Source organism: Antechinus flavipes, chromosome 6 (assembly GCF_016432865.1).
Source record: "Antechinus flavipes isolate AdamAnt ecotype Samford, QLD, Australia chromosome 6, AdamAnt_v2, whole genome shotgun sequence".
Lineage (NCBI taxonomy): Eukaryota > Metazoa > Chordata > Mammalia > Dasyuromorphia > Dasyuridae > Antechinus > Antechinus flavipes.
Genome location: NC_067403.1, coordinates 258,211,881 through 258,237,986, shown reverse-complemented (window position 1 = coordinate 258,237,986; position 26,106 = coordinate 258,211,881). Strand labels below are relative to the sequence as shown.

Here is a 26,106-nt window from a genome sequence, read left to right as displayed (position 1 = left end):
ATGCTATACATGAGAGGAATACGGAGATGGTGAGAGTGTTCAGTCTTGTCTAACTCTGTGACCCCCATTTGGAGTTTTTGGGGCAAAGACACTGCAGTGGGTCCTAACATTCTCCAAATCATTCCACAGATGAGGAAACCGAGGCAGACTGGGAGAAACGTCTGAGGTCACATGTGAACTCAGGAAAATGCCCCACCGTGGTGCCAGTGAGCAGCCCCGATAAAAGCAAGGGCCGAGGGCAAAGCTAAATCAATTCAAACAGTAGGAACATTGATTAATGCCCGCCATATGCCCCACTCAGTGCCGGGGACACAGAGAAAGGCAAAAGATCGCCCCTGCCCTCAAGGAGGTCAGGCTCATGAGAAAAACATCACGCAGAATATGGCATAAACAGGTTCTCTCCAGGCCAGAGTGGAAATCCCAGAGGAAAGATGCCAGCAAGAACGGAGAGCAGAACCTGAAGAATGCCAGGAGTAGGGGGGTGGAGACAAAGAAGGAAAAGAGAGCAGGGGGCGGGCGGCCAGCCAAGACGCCTCGTGCTGGAGGAATCCAGGAGGGCAGTGTCCTCGATTGGGTGGCCAGTCAGGAGCAGAAAGGCTGGAAAGCCGCTTACGGAGGGCTCAAATGCCAAGCAGGGCACCTGGGGCTGCTCCTGAAGGTGCCAGGAGCCACGGGAGATTGCTGCCCTTAAAGAGGATTCCTCTGAATGGAGCGGAGAGCAGGGGCAGCACTGCCTAGCAGCTACTGGCACAGGGGAAGGGCCAAGGGCCTGCGCCAGAGAGCGACGATGTCAGCGCCCACAAAGGAACTTTTTGAATTGCTGTAAAGAGGAGATGGGGACATAGGGGAGAAAGTGAGGAGTCTGTGAGCCTGAGGGAGGGTTAGGGGGGAAGAGAAGGAGTTCAGTTTTAAACAGGTTGGGACATCCAATGAGGAGCTAGAGATGCAAGCCTGAAGGTCACGAGAGAGGTTAGGGCTGAACAAATCGTTCTGAGTCTCACCAGCCCAATGGTAAGAGTGCCACAGAAGGCAGTGTCAGGTCTGGACTCGGGAAGACCAGTCTTCCTGACTATGGCCTCAGGAGCTGTGTCCCCGGGCTGGTCACTTCACCCCGTCTGCCTCAGTTTCCTTCTCCATAAAATGAGCTGGGAAAGGCAAGGGCTGGCCATGCCAGCATCTCTGCCAAGAAACCCCACATGGGGTCACAGTGGGATGGACATGACTGCAAAAGACCCAAGAGGAGAAGCCCCAGGGGCAGCCCTGGTTAGGGAATGTGACCTGGATGGAAATCTAGCGAAGGACACTGAATCCTCCACCACGAACACCGCAAGAAGCCAGTTAATCATTTTTACAAGTAAATGTCCCATTCAGAAGCTCTTGGGCGTTTTTACAACCCAATCGTGCAGCACGGCCTAAAATCCTGCAAAGTCTGGACCCCGCAGAGACAACACCCTGACGAGGCCCAGAACAGGTTCGCCTCTCCCCCAGGAGAGCAGGGAGACCTCCAGCACCCCCTAAATCACCATAAGGCACAGAGGCAGAGCCAAAGGAAGGCCTCAGCTCAAACCCAGGCTCGGACCATCATGGGCTAGGAAACCCTGACAAGTCACTTCCCCTGTCTGCCTCAATTTCCTCAACTATAAAAAGGTAAAATAATAGCCCCTCCCTCTTATGGTGCTTTTGAGGCAGATGAGAGGCACAAGGAATCTGGCATACAGCAGGCATTTAATAGATGCTCCTCTCTCTTCTTCCCTTCCTTCCACTCTCTTGAGTTTAGAGAAAAGCTCCCAGAGGTCAGAGAGGCTAAGTAAGCTTCCCAGGTCACACTGCAAGCATTCTCAGCAGGATCCGGATCCTGGTACTTCTACAGAGAGGCCCCTGTGACCTGCTGGCTGGCTCGCTCCCTCATCAAGGCTTTCTTCCTTCAGATACCCAACCCAAACATTGCCCAACTTTAACCCCAAAGGGCCTTCCCTCTCCCTCCTGGGTAGAAGCAGGAGCTCAGGACTGGAAAACACTGAAGACCTGGCAGGACTCAAGAACCCCAGGGCTTAGTTGTACGGAACAGCACTTTTCATTCTGTGTTAAAAGACAAGATTCTGGTTGAAAAAGAAAGACGTATTCAGAAAAGAAGATTTTTGTTTAAAAAAGAAAGATGGTAAGAGTTGCTCATTGAGTTCCCAGCTGATCTCTCTCACCAACTCCTCTTTCTGTGGCTTCAGTACTTCTCTCTGGGGAGGGTCAAGCCCCCAACTTCCTTCTTACCTCTTCTTTCCTTGAAACCTCGGAAATCTAGAAGCCCACCTCCTCTCACCCACCTCAACTTCTCTGGCACAATTCTGAGCCTAGTGGTCAGCCACACCCAGGCCTCTCTCCCCAAGCTCAGGGTTTCTTCCCCCTCAGTGTGCCATTCCTCCTGACTGGTCAGCATCAGGCCAAACAGTCGCTCTTGGTCCCTTCCTCTACAAAATGTCTTGAAAGCAAAGCAAGAAATCACGTCTTCCAAGTGCCCATGGCTGGGCTGTCTCAGAACAGGGATCAGTTTCCTGAACCTCTCAGGTTCTTCAATAAAACAGCCTTCAATTTCTGCCTTCATTGAGCCTCCCAGAGACGTGGTTAACTCCACATGCCAAAACGGGAAAGGAGGAGATTAGATTTTCATGGAGTGACTACATTGCGCTAAGCGTCTGACAGACATGATCTCATTTGATCCTCACAATGATCCTGAGAGGTAGGTTCTGTTACGACCCGCTTTTTACAGTTGGGGAAAGAGAGGGAAACAGAAGTTAAATGACTTGCTTAGGGTCACATAGCCCGTAAGTGTCTCAAGTCAAATTTAAAATCAGGTCTTCCTGGTTCTACACCAGATGCTCTGGGCAATCGGGGGCCACCGAGACACCTCAATTAAAAAAACAAACTCATTATCTTTCCCCTTTAACCCTGACCTTTTCCACACTTTGCTCTTTCCAATCTTACAAGCATGACAACTCCTGCTGCTCCCTCCTATCACATGTCCAAATTCCTGCCAATCAGGCCTTGATGGCACGTCACACCCCCTTACCTTCAGAGTCCCTCCCACCCCCCATGTCCAGGCCAGGCCATTCTGCTACAGGAGCAGACAACTGTCCTCAAACATAGATCTGTCCAGGGAGCCTCCTCTCCAACTTCTCCAGCCTCTTCACAGTTCTCCATAACCTGGCCTCAGCCTCACTCTGGAGTCTCCCTGACTCTCTATCCAATGACACTGGATTTCTCTTTGCTCCTCCCACAGTGTCTCTCATCAGCAGGCTTTTGGATGGCCGCCCTCCAAGACTGGAAAGAAATCCATCCTTTCCCCTTCTTTCTGTAAGAAACAACTATCTTCTACGCAAAACTGACCCCCAACTGCCGGGGTCTTCCTTCCAAGACTAGATCCTGGCACTTTTATACGTGTTCACTGTTTCTCCCCTCTGGGAATAGGGCTCCCCGTCTCCCCCTCCCCTCCATCCACAATAATGACTGGCATACAGTAGGCGTTTAATAAGTCCTGAACTGACTGGTCAAGCAGCCTCAGAGCCCTCGGACAGAGCCATGGCTTCTCCTCCAGGCTCCTTCCTTCCACCCAGGAGCTGGAGGCCCTGGCCATCCCGCAGTTGATTTTTCTTCTTGCTCGGTGGTCGGGCACATAGTTGCCGTGTGAGGCTTTCCTCAGCAGATCTGCAAGACTTGAGGGAAAATCACTTTGGGTCAGTCAGGAGGCTACTCCATGCCAGGCTCCAAGGAGAGGCTGCTTGTAGAGCCCCGTCTGTGATGTCCCCAAAGTTTCAGGGCAACTCTGAGCCATCAAGTTCTGCAGCTATCCATTCTTCTTGCTCTCCTTATTGTGTGGCTCCATCTCTGGAAGCAAAACGCCCAGGGGCTGCACAAGGGAGGGGCCTCCCAATGACAGGACTCTGGAAAACCCCATGGAAGGAAGCTACTGTCATCGCACCATGAGGAGCCAAGAGGAGAGAGAGCAGCTTATGCCCTTGTGCGGGCCAATCCCTCAGGGAAACTCCAGGCCCTACGTAGTCCAGTGGCTGCCTGAAACTCCCTCGGGCCTTCTGTCTGCTTGTCTTTTCATTTGGCACTGACATTTACACAATACCTGAAAGCTTACCATGGGTTTTATCTAGGGATCTTACCTGATCCTCCCCAAAACCCTGCGAGGTACAGCATGTGCAGGGCTGGAAGCCCCCAGACCAAGGAAAAATTACCACTCCCAAGAGTCCTTTTCCAGCCAGGCACCAAGATGAAGAGGTAACCTGAGCCCCCAATCTAGGCACAAAGCCAAACCCGAGGAAGAGAGTGTAAGCTGGGGTACATCACAGAAACAATACAGATCTTCTAAAGATCCCACAATGCCTGGTTGACCAAGCAGATCATTTAAAATCCATCTGCTTCCAAAATAATATAAAGCAGATTCAAAAGTTTCCTCCAACACAGAATGAAAGTCAAAGAAACCCCAAAGAAAAAGCCAGAGGGTCTTCTCAAGTGGTAGCTTATGGGGTGTACAGAAGCTACCTGAGGAAGAGAGGGGTTCTGGGACATGGTAATGGGGGCCAGCTTTTAGGTAGAATGATTGCCCAAGAAAGGGAGCTAAAATCCCCTGGGACCCCAACCCCAAACTCAGAAAATTCCTCAAAGTGCCCCTGGAGACTCCTTAAGACCCTGTGCCACACTGTTCAAAGACATTTCCTCATCCAAAGATGTTCCACTCAAAGTGTACTTCCTAACCCAAGGAAATCAGAGGTTCAATCTAAAAGAAGTTACCTAGTGAAGTAAGGCACAATATAAGCTCAGAAGATTCAATGCTGCAGTCAAAACTGTCAACACTGACCAGCTGAAAAAAAGGGACGTGTGAGAGGGAAGAAACCAGCTCTCAATAAGGACATAAAAGAAATGGCTGGAGAAGAGGCAGGCAAGCAAGTTTAGCGGCAGAAGCCAGGGAGGCCAGACTACAAGCTGAGTGGTGGTGTCCCGGGAGCCACAAAGAGTCAAGACTCAGAAAGTATTCAGGACCTTGGGTAGCTCCTCCATGACCAGGCCCAGGACTCTGGTCACTGTGGCAATAACCTTCAGAGGTCACAGAGACACTTTAGCATTAAAAAATAGGTGTCACTTCTATTGTCAGAAAGAAAGGGAGAAAATGAGGATGACCCAGAGACACTTTCACCCCATGTGGAATAAGCACCAGATTTGGACTCAAGCGAGGACAGAACTAGAATTCCATCCTTGTGACTTATAATCGGCTACCTCTGCAAAAGTGACTTTACCTGTTTGGGCTCCATTTCCTCATCTCTAAAAATGAGGCGGTGACCTCTCCCTTGCGCTAAGTCTATGGCCTACTCAGTGAGGTAAAAGGTAACATCATCTCTGAAGAGGGTTAAGTTCACGGGAGTACCATTACCGATGTGAGAAGAGAGCAAGTGGTTTCAAAAGTCCCCATGGAGAACGACTCAGAGACAAGCAATAAAACCACATTTCTCAAATGGCAGCAAAGCTCAACTGCTTTCTCCACTCATAAGCTATCAGCCCCTCAAGGTAAAAAGGTAAAACCTGTTGCCTCCAACAGTAGTGGCTGGGAATCAGCAAACGGGGCAGAGAAATCAAATGATGCTTCTGTTGGGGCACGGGTGCCTAACTCTGACTTGGCTGCTGCTTGCTGCCTGATCCTTACCTGTAAAATGAGAAAGGTGTAGGAGACGCTCTCCAAAGGCCTCTACTTCCATGTTTGGAATGAGCTGAAGGAGTTCTGAGGTGGTCACTGTCTCCTCTTCTACAAGCCTTCTGTCTAAACAGAGACAGATGAACGCCACCTTTGGTTTTCAACCAAAAGAATGGAGGCTCCCAGAAGGACTGAAGGGTGAGTAGCACTTCTCCCCTGCGAATCCAAGACGAAGTGGCCGTCCACAATCAGTTACATGACATCCAGGTCGCTGCTGGTGCTGTCTCTCCAAAACTGCTCAACCAGACATGAGTTAAGCGCCCGACAAATTAGTAACTCTGAATCTGAGCTAGTCACTTAGTCCAAAGCACAACTTCCTGAGCAGGAAATGACTAGCACCTGTAATAGCTCACTCCTGGAGCTGGGAGGAACAAATCAGAGAATGTACAGAAAACACCTGCAGACCTTAAAGAACTGAGAAACTGGGACCCAGGAGAAAGTTCAACTGCGACCTAATTATTCAAAGCCCCTTCAAGTTAGGACAGAGCTAAATCTTCTGGAAAGCATGGGCAAGACTGATCAAAGCAAAGCTGCCTAACCAGACATCTTCCAACCAAAGCCAACCAATAATACTTTTAGCTAAGTGACACATTCATCATTATGGAAATTTTAGCAAAAATCTTACCAGAAAACTACAGTAAAAACTGCTGTCGCTCAAAGTGCAAAATATCCAACATTAATTCATATAATCGGGTAAGAGAAATCTCATGGCCACACCTTAGGCCAAAGAGAAGCATCTAATTGGATGACATCACTGTCTGGCTATGCAACTTCAGGGCCACCCAAAGCAGCAGCCAGGCAAGAAATCAATCCCCCCCCTTAGCTAGTGTTCCAAACCCAGCCAAGCCCCATAGGGAAATCACCCGCTAGAAAGGACTGGAGAACACTCTTTTCTTAGGATTCCAGTGGATGCACAGCATTACTATGGGTTGTACCGGGCAACAATGAAAAGATAAGCTGCAAACACTTTTTGCCAGACACAGCAAAGCAATAGATCCAAGGTTTAACGCCAGATGCTTTGTCTAAGGACAATATCCAATAACAGTGACATCCAAGCAAGAAAGTAATAAGAGGGACAATTATGAAGATCAAAGACAGTGGACATTCATTGAAGACCGTGGACAACAATTAGCTGAAGACTTAATGAAAAATACAGGCCTATTTCTTTGGGTGGGTGGTTTTCTTATTATTAACTAAACAGAAATAATCAAAATTTACAAAGAAAACAATCTAAGCAAAAAGAGCCCAAGGCACCACTTCCCCCCAGTTTTCAGCTGAACATTCTCCAATTGTGGGTTTTCCATTTTGGTCCATTCTCCAGTCCATTCCCCAACCCTTGCCTCTTCACTTGACAGTATCAATTTCAAGGATAAAGGTTCTGAGCCTAGGGAGCACAAAATTATCTGGCTAAGCAAAAAGTGTTCATTTGGACAATTCACTTATTCTCTCCTGACCTTATATCTAAAATGAAGCTAATTAAATTATCTCTATGACTCCAGGCAGCTCGTCATGAATCAAACCTAACACCTTCAACAAGCATATGTTAAAAGCCTATCACACTAAACCCTGGGCTAAGCACTGGGGCTACAAAGAAAATGAGGATAGTGAGGATGTAATAGCAATAACAATAATAGCAGGAGCAGAGGAAGCAAGCAGCAGCAGTGAGACTATCAAATATTTAAATAGCCCTTACTACGCACAAGTGCCATGCTAAACACTTTACAATTATTATCCTTTTTGGTCCTCCCAACATCCTTGGAAAGTAGATGCGATTATTATTATTAAAATGGAAACAGTCCATTCCCTCATCCTGAAGCTTCTTTCTATTGTACTGGAAAGAGACATACAGATATACCTAAGCAAATGCAAAATAGATAAAACGTAGTAGAAAGAAATTCAAAAGGAAGGGAGAGAACAGTCAGTCAGGTCTCATTTTGGAAGTTGGCTGAAGAGATCCCAAAAAGGGACGATGAGGCAGAAGCCCATGTTCAAGAGTTACTTATGCAGAGGCAGAAGAAATCCCCTGGTAGGGAACTGATTTGCAGACTAATATGAAAGCAACTAGCAGTAAGGGAAGGCAGCTGGGAATCAGATGGATAATCTCTATAGGCCAGGTTGAGTTTCTATACATTACCAATAAAACCCAACAGTTAGAGATGGAAAGGAAAAATATTCCAAGTAACTATAGAATGTAAAATATTTGGAAGATCAACCTACTAAGATAAACACTTGGAAATATGTGAATACAACTCACAAATTACTCTTTACAGAAAATAATTCCTTTTTTTAAAAATTGGAGAAATATTAAATGGCTATGGTTAGGCTGTGCCAACATAATTATCTAAATAAATTGACTATAATATGCCAATCTACCCAAAGCTACCCAAAGAATTGCATCACAGTGCTGGAATACTAAACTCAGCTAAAGTAATACCTAAAAGAATAAAAAATGTCAAGAATGATACAATGAAAAAGTGTGAAGGAAAATAGTTTCTAGCATCCGATTTCAAACTATACAGAAAAGTAATCATCTGGTACTAGTTAAAAAACAAAATTTATCAGTGGAACAGATTAGGAAAACAAGAGAGAGAAGCAAACATATCGGAAAAGCCAGGGTCCAGACGCTCAAAGATCCTACCTACTGAGGCAAAGCCGCAACAAAATTGAACAATTGAACAAAATTGCTGGGAAAACCAGAAAGCAATCTGGTAGAAATTAATTTTAGACCAACATATCATATTGTATACCACAATAAATTCCAAATGGATACATGACTTAGATATAAAAAGACCATTATATTTAGCAATTACAGGATCACTGGTAACTTGTTCAAGAGCCATGTAAAACCAGAGACGGGATTAGATGCCAAATTACAAGAAAGAAATAAGGAAATAGAGTATTGACAACCTTTTCTAAGAGTCTGGGTAAGATGCTACCCTCCCCCATGAGAATGTAAGTGTCTTTAAGGGCAAGAACTGTCTGCATGGGTATTTCCAGCACTTAGTACAGCCCCAGGCACAAAACAGAGTGCTTAATTAAATTCCTGTTGACTTAAAAAGAGCTGGAGGAAAGGGCAGGCACCTATTAATATTAGATAAATTTGTGAAGAACCTAATTAGCATGAGTCTTAGCCAGACTCAACAACATGGAGCTAGGGACAGGGCTCCAGTCAACCTGCAATTCAGTTCCTGGCTAGGTTTTCCATCTTGAACCTTCTCCTGCTGAGTTCATGCTTTTCATGCTTGGGCACCTCACCTCAGCACATAGAGTTCCCTGAACCCTTTACCACTTAAGCTTCCAACTTCACTACCACTTCAGTCTCTCCCTCCTAATGTTCCATCTCCATCACCCAGAATTGTGAAGTTCTTCCATCCTTCCAGATCTCTCTGTGCACTTTAGTTGATTTGTCCAACCACTGCCTCCAACCTAGACAGCTGTGACCAACCAGATGCTAGCCCTGAATCCCATATTGTGAACACTACTTTGTGGAATCTCAATCCTGAATTGTTCTCACCGGGAGCCTTATGCTTTCCAGAGAGCCTCTGAGTCCCTTTCTAGCTCTAGGTCTCAGACAGTGAGTCTCCTGAATGACAGATCCACTGGAGGTGGGATCCAGGAGACAGACAAAGGAATAGGGTGAGAGAGAAGAGAATATGGGACCCTAGGAAAATAATGACTCTGAAGCACTACAACGTAAGGGGAATGGAAGCTACAACTGTACCCACTAAGGGATGGAGAACGATCAGCAGATAGCTCCCTAAAACCACAAAACAAAATGTGGAATGACAGAATAGGTGCTTTCAAATTGGGAAATTGTCAAGATGGCACAAAAGATGGCAATATACCTGGATGGCAGGATAGTACGAATCCTCGGAATAATTTAGCCCAACAGTCTCTTCTAAAATGATTATTGCACTATACTATGGAGACAAACTGGGACTTTAAGAAAAGATTTGGGGGCAAATGGATGTTTTTCTACAATCTTTTTATTTTTCTGGAAGCAAGCGCTCAACCATTGAAAGAAATGCACAATAAAAGCAAGCCCAAAGCTGCAAAATACCAATTTAGAATACTGCTGCTACCAAGCCTGACTCTCCATGAGCCCATTTGGGTTTTTCTTGTCAAAGACATTGGAGTGCTTTGTCATGTCCTTCTCCAGCTCGTTTTACAGATGAGGAAACTGAGCCTTGCCCAGGGTCACAAGACTGGAAGTGTCCAAGGTCACATTTGAACTTCCTGGCTGCAGACAGGCATTCTGGACATGTGGCATAGCCCCAACTACGTGTGTGACGGAGTAGACCCCCCCCCCCAATATGGCCATGGCCAGCCCCTGGGGTCTATGGGGAGGAGGGCTGGCCCCCAATCTCCCCGAGAGATCCACACAGAGCTTTGTGTCTGAGGAGGCCCCAGTTACAATAAATGAGATTTGCCTTCGGCCCCCTTGCTAGCAGCAACCTCCTCAGTCCTACTGAGGTCCTCCTGGCCAAATTTGTCTACCAACTGCCTGCCTCCAGCCTCACTGAAGTACCTTGGCACTAGGAGGGAGAAGAAGAAGAGGTAGCACATGTATAGATAGTCCAAAGCCTGCCAGCACCCCCGGGCTGGCCCTGGGAAGAGCAGAACCACCCTATCACCAGTACTTGAGGGAGACAACCCCTTCTCTTCTCCAGGCTAAACGTCAAGGGAAACCATCACAAAAAGGAGGTTCTATGATGAATGAAAAGAGAGAAAGGAGGAGGGCTCAAACAGGCCCAAAGATGGAACTGGCCAGAGCTCAGGAAAGTAAGTTCGGTCAGCACTGGGGACCCCAGAGTGGCCCAAATAATGAGCTGCCCCCCTTCTTAAGGCCAGGGATCAAAACACCATCAGGAAGTCCTCTGTAGAAGGCCTTGTGTGGACCCTGTGTGGGCACATTTTCCCGGAAAAACATCCACCAGGGATGGGTGGCCCTTCCCCAGGCCATGGGGAGGTCTGGGGGAGGGAAAGCCTTTAGCAAGAGGCCAGAACTTTCTCTGTAGGCTTTGAGATCAAACTAAGTAGAAACTGATCCCTTGGTCACTCACTGACTTGGAAAACTACAAATTAACATAGTGTTGGATTGTATTTTTGTTTGTTTTGTTAAGCATTACTTCAGTTTGGCTTTTTGGCTTCAGTCTGGTCACCTGTGGCCTAAGGCCCCAATGACTGACTTGTCTAGCACATCATATGGGTAAAGTGGGGGAACCCCATCTGACTGGCCCTGAGGCCGTGACACTTTCCTGACATCAGTAAAGGAGAGAAGGGTTATGGGCATCTTGGGGGGAGTGGTTTGAGTGGGGACAAAAGCCAGATTCCTCAGGGATACTGAGGAGTGAAGTGCATTGTGAGGAAATAAGGCAATTAACAGTGAAAGAGAGAACACAGAAAATACAATAGGTGGAGAGTGGGAAGAGACCAAAAGGATAATTCTAGCTGAAACTCATTTTATAGAAAAGGAAACAGAGTCCCAGAGAGATTTTTAAAAATTGCCCCATATCACACAGGGACAGAACCAATAGGCAAGCTCCAAATTCTCAGGGCTACACTCATTATTCTTTTCAAGAGCACATTTTCACACTGGGCAGGCTTGAGCAGAGAATGTCATCAGCACAGAGGGTGGGCCAAGGATGCAAAGTCTGCCCTCAAGAGGTTTCCATCTGACCCCAGGAAGGAAAGAAGTCAGAGATAGGGAGGATGAAGGTGAAAGGTGGAAGGAGGCGCATCAGCCCAAGGCTCTAGGGGACAATCAGCAACCCACATTTATTAAGAATGGAGTAGGTGCCAGTCACCGTGGAAAGCGAAAACAGACCCTGCTCTCAAGGAGCTCCCATTCTGTTCTGGGAAATAACAAGAGCTTAATAAACACAAAGTGCTGGACTGAAGTTCAAGTAAATGTGCCAAACACAAAGTTCCCCACCCCCACCCCCCACCCCCGCCCTTGGGCTGAGCACCTGGAACCTGGAGAGGCCTCCCCTCCCCAATTTTGGCATAATACATTAAAGGGGATTTTGTTCCTACAGCCCTTGCTTCTCCTCCCTTAAGAACAGGACCCTTTCCTGAAACCTTACCCTGCAGCCCTTCTAGTTTAGGCAAAAAGAGCTGGAGAGGAGTCACCAAGCAGCCAGGATAAAGGCCTCCTCTGGCCAGTGGAATCCAGTTTTTCTTCCGAGTTCTACCAAAATAGGAGCTTATATTCCATTAACACATGAGCAGACAGGGAGTTGGGAAAAGAATCTGGAACTCAACATTTAAAAAAAAGGATGTCCACCATGTATACTTATTTTGTATTTAATTTATACTTTAATATATTTAACATGTATTGGTCATTCTGCCATCTAGGGGAGGGGGTGGGGGGAAGGAGGAGAAAAATTGGAAGAAAAGGTTGGCAATTGTCAATGCTGTAAAATTACCCATGCATATAACTTGTAAATAAAAAGCTATTTAAAAAAAATTAAAAAAAAAAAAAAAAGGATGTCCACTTGTGTCCTATCCACAGAACAAGACTGTAACCTCCATGGCCTCCTCTGCACGCAGCAGCACTCACCATGCCCATCTCTCAGGCCCAGGTGGCATCCCCACTTTCAGTCCCTGCTTCTCGCCCCCTTCTGGCCCTTTTTCACTGACCTTTGCCTCCCCAGAAACAGGTGCCTCCATAAGGGAAAAGAATACGGGCTGGGGAACATGGGCAGAGCAATCATCCTGAGTAACCTGGTTGGCCACCTTACCCCATGATGCTTGCCAAGCCAGGACCACAACCAGGGGAATACAAAGTGAAACGGCCCATTTCTCATATCAAGGGGACAGGGTGCCAACCTTGGCTCCTAACCCAGAGCCCAGTTTGGGGCCAATCACAGAAATCTGCCCAGTCCTCAGGGCTCTCAGGATGCTGCCCTGGGTCATGTTTAAGGCTCTACCATCAGCCAGGTCTCTTGTGATTCAGCACACATTTTTCCTTTTAGTCAAACAGCCAAATTTCTAGAAAAAGCAAGTCATGCTGACTTCCACACTCACACCTCAACCCTAAAGACTGGCCCAATCAAAGAGCTGTTCAAAAACTACAAGATGAGCCAAATACAAAACCAAAATGGAAACTCCCTGTACAAAGAGAAGTACCAGAACGCTAGGGGGAGGACACGGTAACTAGGAGAAAGAAAAAGGACAGAGCCCACCCCCAGGGCAACACTGAGGAAACAAAGGATTCTCAAAGCAGGACTGAGTGAAGGTGTACCTAAGGGGCTTTTGTTTGGGAACTTCACCCCTCAAAATAAAAGTTACTGCTTCCCTAACATGACAGAAATGGTAAAGGAGAAATGCTGGAGGGGATGTACAAAAATAGGGACACTAATGAACTGGTGGTAGAGTCATGAACTGGTGCAACCACTCTGGAAAACCATTTGGATTGGGGCCAGGTCTCTAAACCTGTACCCGCCCTCTGACCTAGCAAGCCCAAGTAGGCCGGTAAGCTAGAGATCAAAGAAAAGGGAAAGGGCCCATCTACATAAAAATATTTATAGCAGCTCTTTTTGTGGTGGCAAAAAATTGGAAACTGACGGGATGCCAATTAATCGAGGAATGGCTGAACAAGTTGTAGCATGGGATGAATTATTACTGTGCTGCCAAAAATGGCGATTCTGATGGTTCAGAAGAACTTGGGAAGACTCACATGAGCTGTTGAAGAGGAGAGTGAGCAGAACCAGGAGAGCAGTACCAAGAAAAAGCATAACTGTAGAGATGATCAACTGTGAAAGACTTGGCAACACAATGATTCATGGCAATTCTAAAGGCCCCAGATGAAAAGCACTCTCTTCCAAAGAAAGAACCAATGCACTAGGTATACATGGAAGCTTTTAAAACTTTAAACTTTTTAAACTTTACTTTTCTTCGGGCTTGGGGGCATTCTGGGGGGCAATATGACTAATACAGAAATATATGACTTATGACTTCACACATATGATATACTGCTTGCCTTCTCAATGGGTGGGGGAGGAGCTAGAGGAAGAAAATTTATAATTTTAAAAAAATATTGAAAATAAATTATAGGAGGCAGCTTGATGGCGCACCAGCCTGGAGTCGGGAGGACCTGAGTTCAATTCAGCCTCAGACACAACACTTCCTAGCTTTGGGACTAATTAATCATTAACCCCACTGAACTAGTCATTAACCCCAATTGCCTTAGCCAAAAAAAAAAAAAAAGAAAAAAGAAAAGAAAGAAAAGTAATTATACATGTGACATGGGATGGAGAACAAAGGTTGCCAATGACCATTAGCTGCTGCCTAAAGGCCTGGTCTCAGTTTCCTTCGTCCTTGTCTTAGATCTCTCCTGGCTGGCTCTGCCCCCACCCTTCTGACATTCCAGATTTCTTTCCTGGATAATAAGCTATTCCTAAGCCCTAAAAATGAGTGTTTCCACGTTCTGTGCAGGGTTTGCCCAGCTCTTTCCATTCTCTAAGTGATCTCCATCAGGTTCCAGAGGCTCACTCGTCACTCCCCCAATGATTCCCACTTGCACTGCAGAACCCCATCATCATCTGTCTGCCGGCGTGCCCTGGGCACCTGACACGTAACATATCTAAAAGGGAGTTTCTTATCTCACTCTCTGATCTGTGTCCTCCCCCACACTTCCCGAGGCCCAGACACACTCTGCTCCTTGTAATTGGTGAACTCTGGGGCTGCCCTATTGTTTGGCTGAATCATGTGAAGACTGAAGTCCACTACAGCCCTGGGGCTTTTCCATGTGAATCACAGGCAGGCCTTACCTCCACTTTACAGAGTAGACCCTTTCGGAAAAGCAAGCTGGCAGACACATCCAGAGTTACACAAATCATTCCTATTTTCAGCATAAGTTTTGATCCAATGCTCTAGCCTACGCTAGATGCTGCTGGATCCAAATTCAGCCCTCCAACATTTTAATTACCCCCTGCTATCTCTTTCAAGATCATGCAGCCTCCATCTTCCCTCAATTAGCATCACCAACAAGCAATACCTTAAACTCAATATACCTTCTACTTCATCTCCCCATTTCTGTTCAGAGCATGGGCAACTTTCTGGTCACTCAGGTTCACTTCCTCTCCCCAATCAATTGTCAACTCCGTGAATACCATCTCTCTTACATTCTTCCCCATCTCTCCATTAACCTCTCATATGAATGAATCCTAATGGCATCCCCAGGACCCACCCTCTCACCTTTCCAATCCATCTTCCCCAAACTTCCAAAACCTTCTTCCCATGATCTTCCTGCTTAAGTGTTCAGTGAGTACATTCCCTGTCGAGGAGGCAATCGAGCCTGTTTCCCCTGGTGTCGCAAAATTACAAGAGTAATCATATTCTTTGATCAAATAATCCCATCATTAGGAATTGACCCAATTATCAAAAATAAAGAACTTAGACAAAAATTTCTCAACTGTGCTTTACATAACTGTAAGAATCTGAAAACCTAAATGTCCAGCAATAAAGGAATAGTTAAATTTATGTGGTACATAATGCAATGTAATGTAAACCAGGGACAAGTATAAGCAATAAAGAAATTTGGAAAATTCTTCACAAATAATGCAAAGTAGAAAAAAGCAAAACCAGAACAATGGAGTAAATAGCAACTACAGCCAAGTGAACAAGAAAAGGAAGGCCAGAGAATCTTACTGAATAACTACTGACCAAAAATATCACTGAACTATTTCATCCGTCAAAATTGACTTGAATGTAAATGGTTAGACTAAGTAATTTTAGCTGGCTGCATCTTAAATTCAATGCTAATCTTTGAAGGAAATAGTAAAAAAAAAAAAAAAAAAAACCCAGCAGCTCAAACCATTTTTACATTAGCAAGAATATGTTAACAAATTAAATCCGTGAAAACCTATGGATAATGAGACAACATCCTTTCTCGGAAGCCTGGAAATCAAAGTCATGCTTAGTCATCCAAGAGACCACTGTCAACTACTAGACTTAGTCACTCAGTGCCAAGGCAAAGCATGCCAGGGCTCCAAGCGCGGTGTAAGTGCAGCTAAGGTATCAGGACAGGAAGAAGACCCACCCTTCTTACCCGCTGCCTCGCCATCAAGCAAAGAGTCACAAGGTAGGCCTTGTGTTCTTCCAGCAGGTCCCAGGAGTGCACCCCCTCCATCCCCCTCCCCATCCCCCCAGTAAGCACCGATTCTAAAACCAGCTGCTCTGTGCTCCTAGAAACCTTTGTGGGATAACTGATCCTCCAGATGCTCAAGACAAATGGGGAGTGTGTTTAACTCTGGTAGAGAAAGATCATAAGCACATCACGGAGCATTACTGTTAAAGTAAAAGATCACTCTGTGGAGCCAAAGACGTTGTGGCTCACCTGTTCCACTGATTCGATTTGTTTTCCAAAAATGCAAAAACTGCCTGAGAAGGAGGGGAAAAAAAAAAAACAATAACCACAGCAACAACAAAAGCATAGATCCCTGAATACTAAGAGCAAGAGCTGAATGATCTCACTTTTTGCAAAAGATTATGATGGGGTAAACTCACAGAAGTCATGAGCATTTCTACATGTTACCAACAAAGTCCGGCAGCAGGAAATAAAAAGAAATTCCACTGCAGACAATATCAAATACTTGGGAGTCTATCAGTCAAGACAAATACTAACCCTAAATGCGCACTGGATGAATACAACTATAGAAAGATTTCATACAAATAAAGTCAGATCTAAAATAATTGGGAAATTATTCCAACAATAACTTCAGCCAAGTTGCTGGCTATAAAATAAACCCATGGAAAATCAGCATTTCCTCAAAGGGATGTTCATCAATTGGGGAAGGGCTTAACAAGCTGTGAGATATGATTGTGATGGAAAAGTCACTGGGCTGAAAGAAGTGACAAGCAGGATGATTTCAGAAAAACCTGGAAAGACTTACATGAACTGATGCAAAGTAGAGTGAATAGAATCAGGAGAACATTGTACACAATAATAGCACCATCGTATGATGAAGAATTGTGAATGACTTAGCTATTCTGGGCAATACAATGATCCAAGACAATCCCAAAGGGTTTACCATGAAACTTGCTACCCACCTTCAAAGAAAGAACTGATGTTGTCTGAATATAGACAACAGGACCAAACGCCTTCCTTCCTTCCTTTCTTCCCTCTCTCCATTCCTTCCTTTCTTGTACAAAACAACTAATATGGAAAGGTTTTACACGATTACACCTGTATAACCTATATGGGATAGCTTTCCATCTCAAGGAGGGTAAAAGAGGGAGGAATAGAATTTGGAATTCAAAATTTTAAAAATTGTTTTAACATGTAATTGAGGAAAAATATTTTCTTAAAAAAAAAACCCCAACATTTCTATTTATGGTCAACAGAATGTAGCCGAAAAAGATAAAAAGGGAAATTCCACTTAAAGCACCTGTGGAATGTATAAAATACTTCCAAGTCCTTCCGACAAGATACATAGGATCTAGAAAAATACAATTTCAAAACACTATGTATGGAAATAAAGACCTAAATGACAAGAGAAAGGATAAGTTTTCATGGGTTGGTCAAGTCAATATAATAAAAATAACACTACTATTAAATTGCATATTGAGCATCCTACTAAAGGAATATTACAGAATGAGAAAAAAATAAATTCATCTGAAGGAATAAAAGTTTAAGATTTTCAAAGATAATGAAAAAGCAGGGAGGAAGAGGGCCTTTCTTATAAAGCTGTAATCAAAGTTGTTTCAGAGTTCCTTCAACCCAAGGATCCCAGATTCTCATCAGGTAACTTCATCATTTGAGGTACACAGCTAGACCTGATTGAAATTAAACTGAGACAACTCCCTCTGTGTTCCAAGATATACTCCCAACAAATACATGACCTTGATATAAATGGTCACATCATAAACAAATGAAGAGAATCAAGGAAGAAATGACCTTTCATCCCAATAAAGAGGGAAAAAAGTGATCGAGCAAACCCTTGAGAAGATCACAGAAGAAGAAATGGCCATCTTTTATTACATGCAATTTAAAAGCTTTTACATAAATAAATCCAATGAAACTAACATTAGAAAGGAAATAGTTAATTAAGGGAAAACAAATCTTTACAACAAATTTCCCTGGCAAAAATTACATTTATATATATGGATCTGATTCCAGTTTTAAAAGCCCCATTCCCTAAGTGATTTAAAGTCCAAAGGATACAAATAGGCCGATCTCAAGGAAAAAAAGTAAGTTATTTATAGCCATGAGATAAAAAGTTACAAACTATTAATGATCAGAGATGCAAATTAAAACAAATCTGCGGTACTATTAATGATCAGAGATGCAAATTAAAACAAATCTGCGGTTCTATTTCACATCCATCAGATTTGGCCAAGCTGACAAAGGAAAATGACCCTCTTTCTCCCTATTTTTTCATTATCTTCTTTCAACTTGTTTTTTCATTCTGTAACATATTCCTTTGGTAGTATAACATGACACTGAATATTTAATTGCTATTGTTATTATAGTGGTTGGCCAATCCATGAGGAGTTATCATTTCTCCTGTTTTTGGAGGAGAAAACAGGCACCAAAGTACACAGAGAGAGGAAAAGTTGGGACAGGTCCAGCCATTCTGGAAGACAATTTGGAACTACTGCCCTATAGTCACTGATCTGTCACTTTTACCCAGCGACACCTCAACGAGGCCTATAACCCAAAGAGATTAAAGATAGAGGGGAAATCCCCCACAAAACTCAATGTATAATTACAAAATGAAGAATTGGAATAAGAAGGGAAGAAGAATCCCTTCCTTTTCAGCAAAGAGGAAGAACAGCAGGTGCACAAGACTGTACACACTGTCCCACTCCAGTGGAGGCCTAGAATTCCCCCCTTTTAAAAAAAGTCTATTACAAAAGATGGCTGGTTTGCTAAGAGAGAGAAGGGACAGATGATGTGGTCACATAAAAACAAAAAAGCATCATTTTCCCAAAGGCGGCAGCACTTCTCTGAGTAAGCCTATTTACTTACTTCTACAGAATTTTAACAAGTTTGATTATCCAGTTTCAAAAATAGACTAGAAACTGTAAAGTAGAAAGGAGTGAGAAACGCCCGTAGCCATGAGTCTGACGGTGAAGAAGCAGGAAGCCGGCTCCAGAAGGGGCAGCCGCGGTCACCGAGACTCACCACCACATCCTGCGACATGACCAGGGCCCGAGCCGGGGCCGCCTCCTGGCCCAGAAGTGGCCCCAGAAGCTCCCTGGGCAGCACGGGCTCGGGCAGGCCCGGCCCCAAGGGCTGGTCCCCAGGTCACCAAACTCTAGGGAAAGCTCCCCACACACAGCTCCAGCGCCTGTGCCCTAGCGGGGGATGAGGGCGGCGTCCAGAGCTAGGGAAGCCCGGGTCTCGGCACACGGGAACGTGCCTGCTGCTGGACCCTTCTGAACACACGACCACCGGGCCCTCTCACAAAGCAGGGGGCGCCACAAAGATGCAGGCAGAGACCTCCTGGGGGCAAGGAGGGTCCGAACCACGAGAAGGGGGTAGGGGGGAGGAGTCGGGCTGGAGGCCCATGGGGAGCAGCACCTACCTGCCTTCATCGCAGAACCAGGACGCTGGGCCGAGGGGACGCGCCTTCTCTGCTGCTTCACGCTGGTCCCAGAGGGTGGCTGGCTGGGAAAGGAGGGGGTACATGATCAGCAACGGAGGCAGCCGCCCCCCCCCCGGCACTCTCTGCACCCACAAACTGCAGGGCCCGTGCTCCAAGGGCTCCTCCTCGGCCCCCCGGCTTCCATGGCTCCCACACCAGCCCCGTGGTCCCCAAGGAGCACTTCCCCGCATCACGGTGGAGCCCTTTGCCCCAATTCTCTCACTTGGGTGCCTGGATTGAGAAGTCTGGAGTAAAGGCTGGAGGCAGCGTCTGATCAAGTCTTGCCGACTCTGGCCGCCCCCAGACCCTCTCCCCCATCTTGGGGTGACTTCTCAGCCGCCTTTCAAAAACCTCAGATTGTACATTCCACAGACGTCTCCCCCTCGACACGCCCCAAACGGAGTCTCCCCCAAAGGACAGCCTTGTCCCCCGTGTTTAAGCCCTTGCCGAGGACTCCCCCCTGGCACCATCTCTCTAGAACGGCTGTTCCTGGGACACGACCACTGTGCCACCCTTCCCCCACCTCAGGCCTGACCTAGCATCTCAGCTGCTAGGGGAAGAAGGGGGAACCCCCACGTAATCATGATTGCCGCCGGTTACAGCGAGCTCCCCCGTGCTGGTCTCACGGGGTCCTCACAATTAATAACAACATTCCTTCTTGAGAGATGACGAAAAGGCAGCAAACCAGGGGAGAGATAACTTGCTCAAGGTCACATGGCTACTAAGTGTCTGAGGTAGGATTTGAATTCAGGTCTTAATGAACTTAATGAACTGGTGGTTCCCCATCACCCCCAGCCTGGGCTCTCACACACCCCTCCTCCTCTCAGCCTGACAGTATAGTGGGCAGAGCTCAGGACTCAGGCTCAGGAGTTCTCTTCCCCACTCGGGGCTAGTCAGGCTCCCCACTGGCGCCTCTTCACCCCAAGACTGCGGGGACCACTTCTCCTCTGGCGCTAGGGACAAAATGGGTCAGGGCTGAGCTTGTTGGCTTCCTTGTTGGTAGCTATTTGCTACCAATGTTTGGTCACCCCGTGAGACTGAGCTGGGGGAAGGGGGAGGAGGGGAGCCGGGGGCTGCCTCTGGCCCCCTCTTGTTCCCAGAAATCAGCCTGGGGCCTAAGAGGCAAAGAGCAGCAGAACCTCAAGGGTCCAGGAGGACCCCAACGTGGCCAGAACGGAGCTCCAGAAGACCCATTTCCAAGCCAAGGGGCACGAGGGGCTCCTCAGAGCCCAGCACAGGGGGAGCCAGGCCCTGACTTCATGGCTAGGGAGGCCGCCAACATCAAGACAGACACAACCTGTCTCTATCTTTCTCTTTGTCTGATTCTCTGTTTCTTTAACTCTTTATGTCTCTGCCTCTCATTCTCTTTCTGTCTGCCTCTGTAACTCTTTGCATCTGTCTCTTTTTCTAACTGTCTCTGTGTCTCATTCTTTGTGTCTGTCCAAATCTCTCTCTCTTCCTGTGTCTCTGTCTCTCATTCTGTCTGTCTCTCTTTCTCTTAACTCTCTGTCTCTCGTTCTCTTTCTGCTTCCATCTCTGTGTGACTATCCGTCTCTCCGCGTGTCTCTGTCTCTCATTCTCTTTCTGTCTCTTTCTCTATGTCTCTGTCTCTCATTCTCTTTCTACCTCTGTCTCTCTCTGTGTGTCTGTCCATCTCTCTCTCTTTCCCTGTGTGTCTCTGTCTCTCATTCTCCCTTTGCATCTGTCTCTCTCTCTCTCTAACTCTCTCTGTCTCTCCTTCTCTTTCTGTCTCTCTCAGCACACAAGGCTCCATCCACAGCACTCGCCTGCACACAGTCAGCACTTTACAGGCCAAGGGAAGCCCCAGACGTCCAAAGGAGCTCCGAAAGCTTCTCGAGGAGGTGGTTTCATGGTTGGTCGGAACCTCCAGTTAGCAGGGGAGTGGTGAGACCGGGAGTTAAAAGCCCAGTTGGTGAAGCCCGCTGTGGACCTCAGATTGACAAGGCTCCGCGACTGACCGCTGGGGGCAGAAAGCGTGGTGTAAACAACAGAGCCGTGGACCTGGCACGGGGGGAGGCGACAGGCGCCCTCGACAGAAACGTCTGCGTTTGCAGAAGGATGAGGACGACCCTTCCAAGGAGATGCCTCTGGGGCGTCTGGGCCCTCGAATCCAGCTCAGAGCTCAGAGAGACACCGAGTGGGATCTAACTGGGAGCCACGTGCAGAGAAAACGGAACTCATCAAGAGGGAAGGGGGGAGGGGAGAAGAGGCGACAAAAGGCTGAGAAGGCAACACCAGGCTGTTGTGGAATCCCAGGAAGGAGAAAGCACCCGCGAGGGAAGCTGTCAGAGGTCAGAACGCTTAAGTCGGTCAGCAAACTTCTGCTAAGAGGCTGCTCTGGCCAGACCGGGTTAAGCCCTAGAGCGAGAGCTACAAAAGCAAGGTCTAAGCCCACAGGGAGATAACATTCTAATGGAGAAGATGCTGGGAAAACCACCATGTCCACAGAAGACGCACACGTGCAAGAGCGATGTCACCTCAGATAGGGAAAGGCCGCGACCTGGGGTGGAAACGGTCTTTTTTTGTGTTTTAATTCAGGTACTTTAGCTCTGCTTGTGTTCTCAGTTCTGTTTGGAGGAGGCCAAGAAAGCCCGGCTCCCTGAGACCGGGGACCAGCAACGTGGGAGGCGAGGGTCCTCAGAAGGAGGGGCTGCGGGTGCTCTCAGAGCAGAGTCCGAGGGCTATGAAGGTTTGCCGGGACAGGGAACAGGGAGCTGCTGAGGTTTAGTTTCAGGAGAAACCCCTTTGGCAGCAGAGTGGAGAATGAAGTGAAGGAAGGAGAGATGGATCCAAAGAGAGCACCAAACTCTCTGATCTTGGGGCCCCGTTTACAAACCTCTTGGACTCCCAAAGCTTTCATGAATGTGACAATGTCCCCCTGTTGTTATGAAATCGTAATGGTTTTCAAGTCCCCCAAGGCTCTCAGGGATCCCCCTTGGGCCAAGCAGAGATGCCCAGAGGCCCGCAGACCCCAACCAGGGGATAGCTGGGTAAGCAGAGCAAAGGGAAGGCAAACAAGACGGGACACAGATACAAGGGAGAGAAGCCAGGGAACCAGGACGGGGAGACCGTAGGATCTGAGGGGAGGACAGGGAGCTGTTCTGGACCTGCCGAAGTCAAGATGTCTCCCCAACATCTGGGAGAAGGTGTCTGTCCAAAGGCCTTCAGGAGAGGGCCTGAGAGTTGGAGGAACCAGTGAGAGCAGAGGAAAAAGAGAAAATGGGGAGCAGCAGGAGAGCCCCAAGTCTAGGGGTACAGCTCAGGGGAAGATCCAGCAGAGGAGGGGTTAGGCATGTGGGAAAGTCCAAGAGGACCAGCCACTCTGGACAGAGAATGGCCAGCAGCACCCTAAAAATCCTGGGTGGGGCCCGCTGACAACAGAGGTCAACAAAGGACAATCTGGGAGGGGTCATGAGAGAAAGGAAATGAAGAGAAGAACAAAGCTCTGGGTCAAAAGAAGGTTCTTTAAGGAGGTCAAAGAACTGGACCCAGGTCCCCTCAGCTGGTTCCTAAGGAAAGATGGAAATTACCCTCCCCCCCATACACAAGACAGCTTGCCCTGGAGCACAGCTGAAGGAACCCAGGCAGAGAATGTGGGGCACGAAGCAAGGGCCCGAGTCTACATTTGAACTCGCCTCCCTGACCCCAGGCCTCAGATAAGGACCAGGACTGAGCCCGATGGTTGGAGACTCCTCCTCCCAGTACAGGTCGGCACCACTTTGACAGGTGGATCCTAAAGCTGGGGCTCTTCATAGTTTCTGTCTCAGATCCCTTGGGCAGTCTGATAAATCCATCCTTTTAAATACATAAAATGAACCGTGCAGAATTACAATGGAAATAATTATTCCAGAATAAAAAATGGCATCTTCTTCCTCCTCAGGCACACATCTCCACCTCAGCATCTTGCCCATCCTCCCAGAGCCACTCGGTAAGAGGCAGGACTCGACCCCCAACAAACTGACCACTACACCAGGCTAATTTCTAATGAGTACAAATAAAAGGAGTAAAGTGGCTTAAAAAAGACAAGCACTCTCCGGCCAGTTTCTCTCCCTATCCTCAAGTGGTCCTGACTGCAAAGTCAGCGCTTCTGTCCACCATGAACACCACTTCCCCTAATCTGGCTCTCCAAGGTGAACTGCAGGGCGGTCCCGCAGGAAAGCGCACTACCCAGAAGTTCCAAGTTCAAATCATGCCTCAGCCATTTACTAGTTGCGTAACCCTTAGCAACTCATTTAACTTCTATCTGGCTCAGTTTTCTCATCTTTAAAATGGGAATGATAATAATAATAGCATCTGATTCACTGGCTTGGAATGAGCACCAAATAATATTTGTAAAGAGCACTTTTAATGCCCTAGAAATACCAGCTAGCTATTGAGCTAAGGAGATTTTAATTTTATTTTCTTATTTATTCTAGCCCAGTAGAAGAGCAAAGAAAAGCTTTCTTAAGTCATTACAACTGCTGCCTTCTTCCCAGAAAGTGTGTCCCAGGGAGGTGATGGACAGAGATTTCAGCTTTGCTCCAGGCTCTGCAAGGGTCCGTTCCAAGCATGCGAGGGGGAGGCGAAGACTGAAAAGCTGCCCATTTGCTTTCAGATCGGGTTTGGGTCGGGGTTCATCATCTGAGCAAGTGTGACCTCAGCCCGGCGCCTGCTTCTGACCCCAATCGAGATGGTTCCGGGCAGATCCCAGCCCCTCTGGGCTCCCCTCCTCAAGGCAGATGACCTCCAAGGGCCCTCCAAACTCCAAACTCCTCCATGAAGTTCCCAGATCAGACCCTCAAACACAAGGCATATCAAGGAAGTAATAAACTAACCACCAGTTGCTTGCAGGAAAATACAAATCTCACCGGCTCCTCTCGGAGCACAAGTAATCCAAGGACATGAGTCGGTAGCAAAGAAACCACAGCCAGAGCCACGTGCCCCTGAGCGGGAGTGCTCCACGGCAACCGAGGAAGAGGTCGGCCTCGAGAGTTTACAATTTCGGATGCAGCGTCCCCCAAAAGTTGGGAAGCACCGACTTACTCAGTTTCTCCCTCAGTGTCACAGTAACTGTGGCAGGAGGCTGAGTTAGCACTGGTTCAACAACAACAAAGATAAGTCCTGGCCATCCCATAAGCCACTTTTTAAATACTTAAGAAATGTATGGACAAAGATTAATTAGATCAGAGCTTTTGAATTTCTACTAAAATCTTTTTATAATAGTAACAACAGATCACACTTAATGTTCAACGGCCACTTGTTCAGCGACAAACCACATCCTTTAAAAACATCACTGAATGGATCGAGACATGACTAGAGCTGACAAGAACTGATCTCAGAAGGAAGACCCTTCCCCACTGTGTGCTCAACTGCAACTAGATCAAGAGACAACTGGGGGGTCGCTATCTAACTGGAGACATACTTCGGCAGTCTAGGCAGGTGGACAGACCCTCCCCCCAAAAGCACGGCAGCATCACGGGACTCCCCACAAACCCCCCCCCCGGCACCTCCTGTGGGCCCCCACCTCAGCATCTCCACACTTTGGATGCGAAGAACAAACCAAGAGCCAACTGCGCCCACTGCCCAGTAGCCGCCTAACAAGCACTGGGGCAGCAGAAAACACCAGTTTTCCGGGATATGCTCTCCTGCCCCAGGGAGACTCCCCCGGCCAAGCTTTCTCCAGCCTGCCTTCCCGGGGTCTTTCTGAGAAGGGGGGGCCTTCCGCGTCACTTCCCCTTGCAGGCACAGGACCACTCGCTGTCCCGGGCTCCGAGGGCCTTCCTGGGTCTAAGCCGGGAGCTCCTCTGCAATAGGGCCTTCCTCTTTCCTTGTACATCCAGGCTTAACCAAGTCCTGGCACACAGTAGTGCCAGTACACAGTATTTATTAAGTGCCTACTAAGCGCCAGGCAACAGAACAACAAAAAGGGGCCAAAGAGGCTTTCTTTAAGGGGCTCACCACTTAAGGGGAGAGCCGAGCACAACAAAGCACAGACGGGCTAAGGACATCCTTGCTCACGGGAGGACCCCAGGACCAGGAGGGCTTGGGCAGCCTGCCCGCGGGAGGCAGGACCGTGGCCAAGGAGCAGAGCCCCCCAGAAAGCACGTCCAGGGCTGGGAGACAGGCGTCCTGGACCGCATGCAGAGTGCTGGTCAGGGAGTGTGGTGCAAGGAGACTGGGAGGGGGCCAGCTTAGGAAGGTCAAAGGCCACAAAGGATCCCAGAGGCCACAGGAAACCCAGGGAGTTCCCTGAGAACGGTGGCAAGATGGGGCCTGTGTTTTAGGAAAATCCCTTTGGTGTCGGGATAGAGCATGGCCCGGAGTGGGGAGAGACTGGAGGCACTAGTCCAGGGGTGAGGGGAGGGGGCCGGAGCAGAGGAAGTGCCTAATAAATGCTGGTCCGGACCCACTTGCTCAGGCCTCGGCTCCTGCTGGAAGGGCCTCCGTTCTGAATGCTCACCCACTCCCAAGGCTCAGCTTGAGCTCCCTCCTCCAGGAAGCTTCCTGGAGTGCTCCCAGCGCGCGTTATTTGCACATCGGCCACTGGCAGAGGCAGAAAGACCCGGGTCCAAAGCCCACCTCAGACGCTTCCACAGACGCCAAACGAGCCACTGACCAGCAACTGGTCAGACTCAGTTTCCTCACAAGTAAAATGGGAACAAGAACCGCCCTGGCCCGGGCTCTGGGCTGTCTGGGTGATGCCAGGCCCAGACGGTCACTCCCTGACTGTGACCTCCCCCCCACCGGCGGCTGCGGACAGACACC

General features: G+C 47.7%; 1 protein-coding gene across 8 annotated transcripts in view; it reads right to left on the bottom strand.

Moving 5' to 3' along the window:
* Window positions 1-26,106, bottom strand: part of PPP6R3 (protein phosphatase 6 regulatory subunit 3) — an 83,752-nt gene that overhangs the window by 56,224 nt on the left and 1,422 nt on the right. For all 8 annotated transcript variants that reach the window (XR_007948485.1, XM_051967117.1, XM_051967118.1 and 5 more), the window contains exon 2: window positions 19,282-19,364. The gene's annotated coding sequence lies outside the window, so the exon portion shown is untranslated. The remainder of the gene's footprint in view (window positions 1-19,281; window positions 19,365-26,106) is intronic.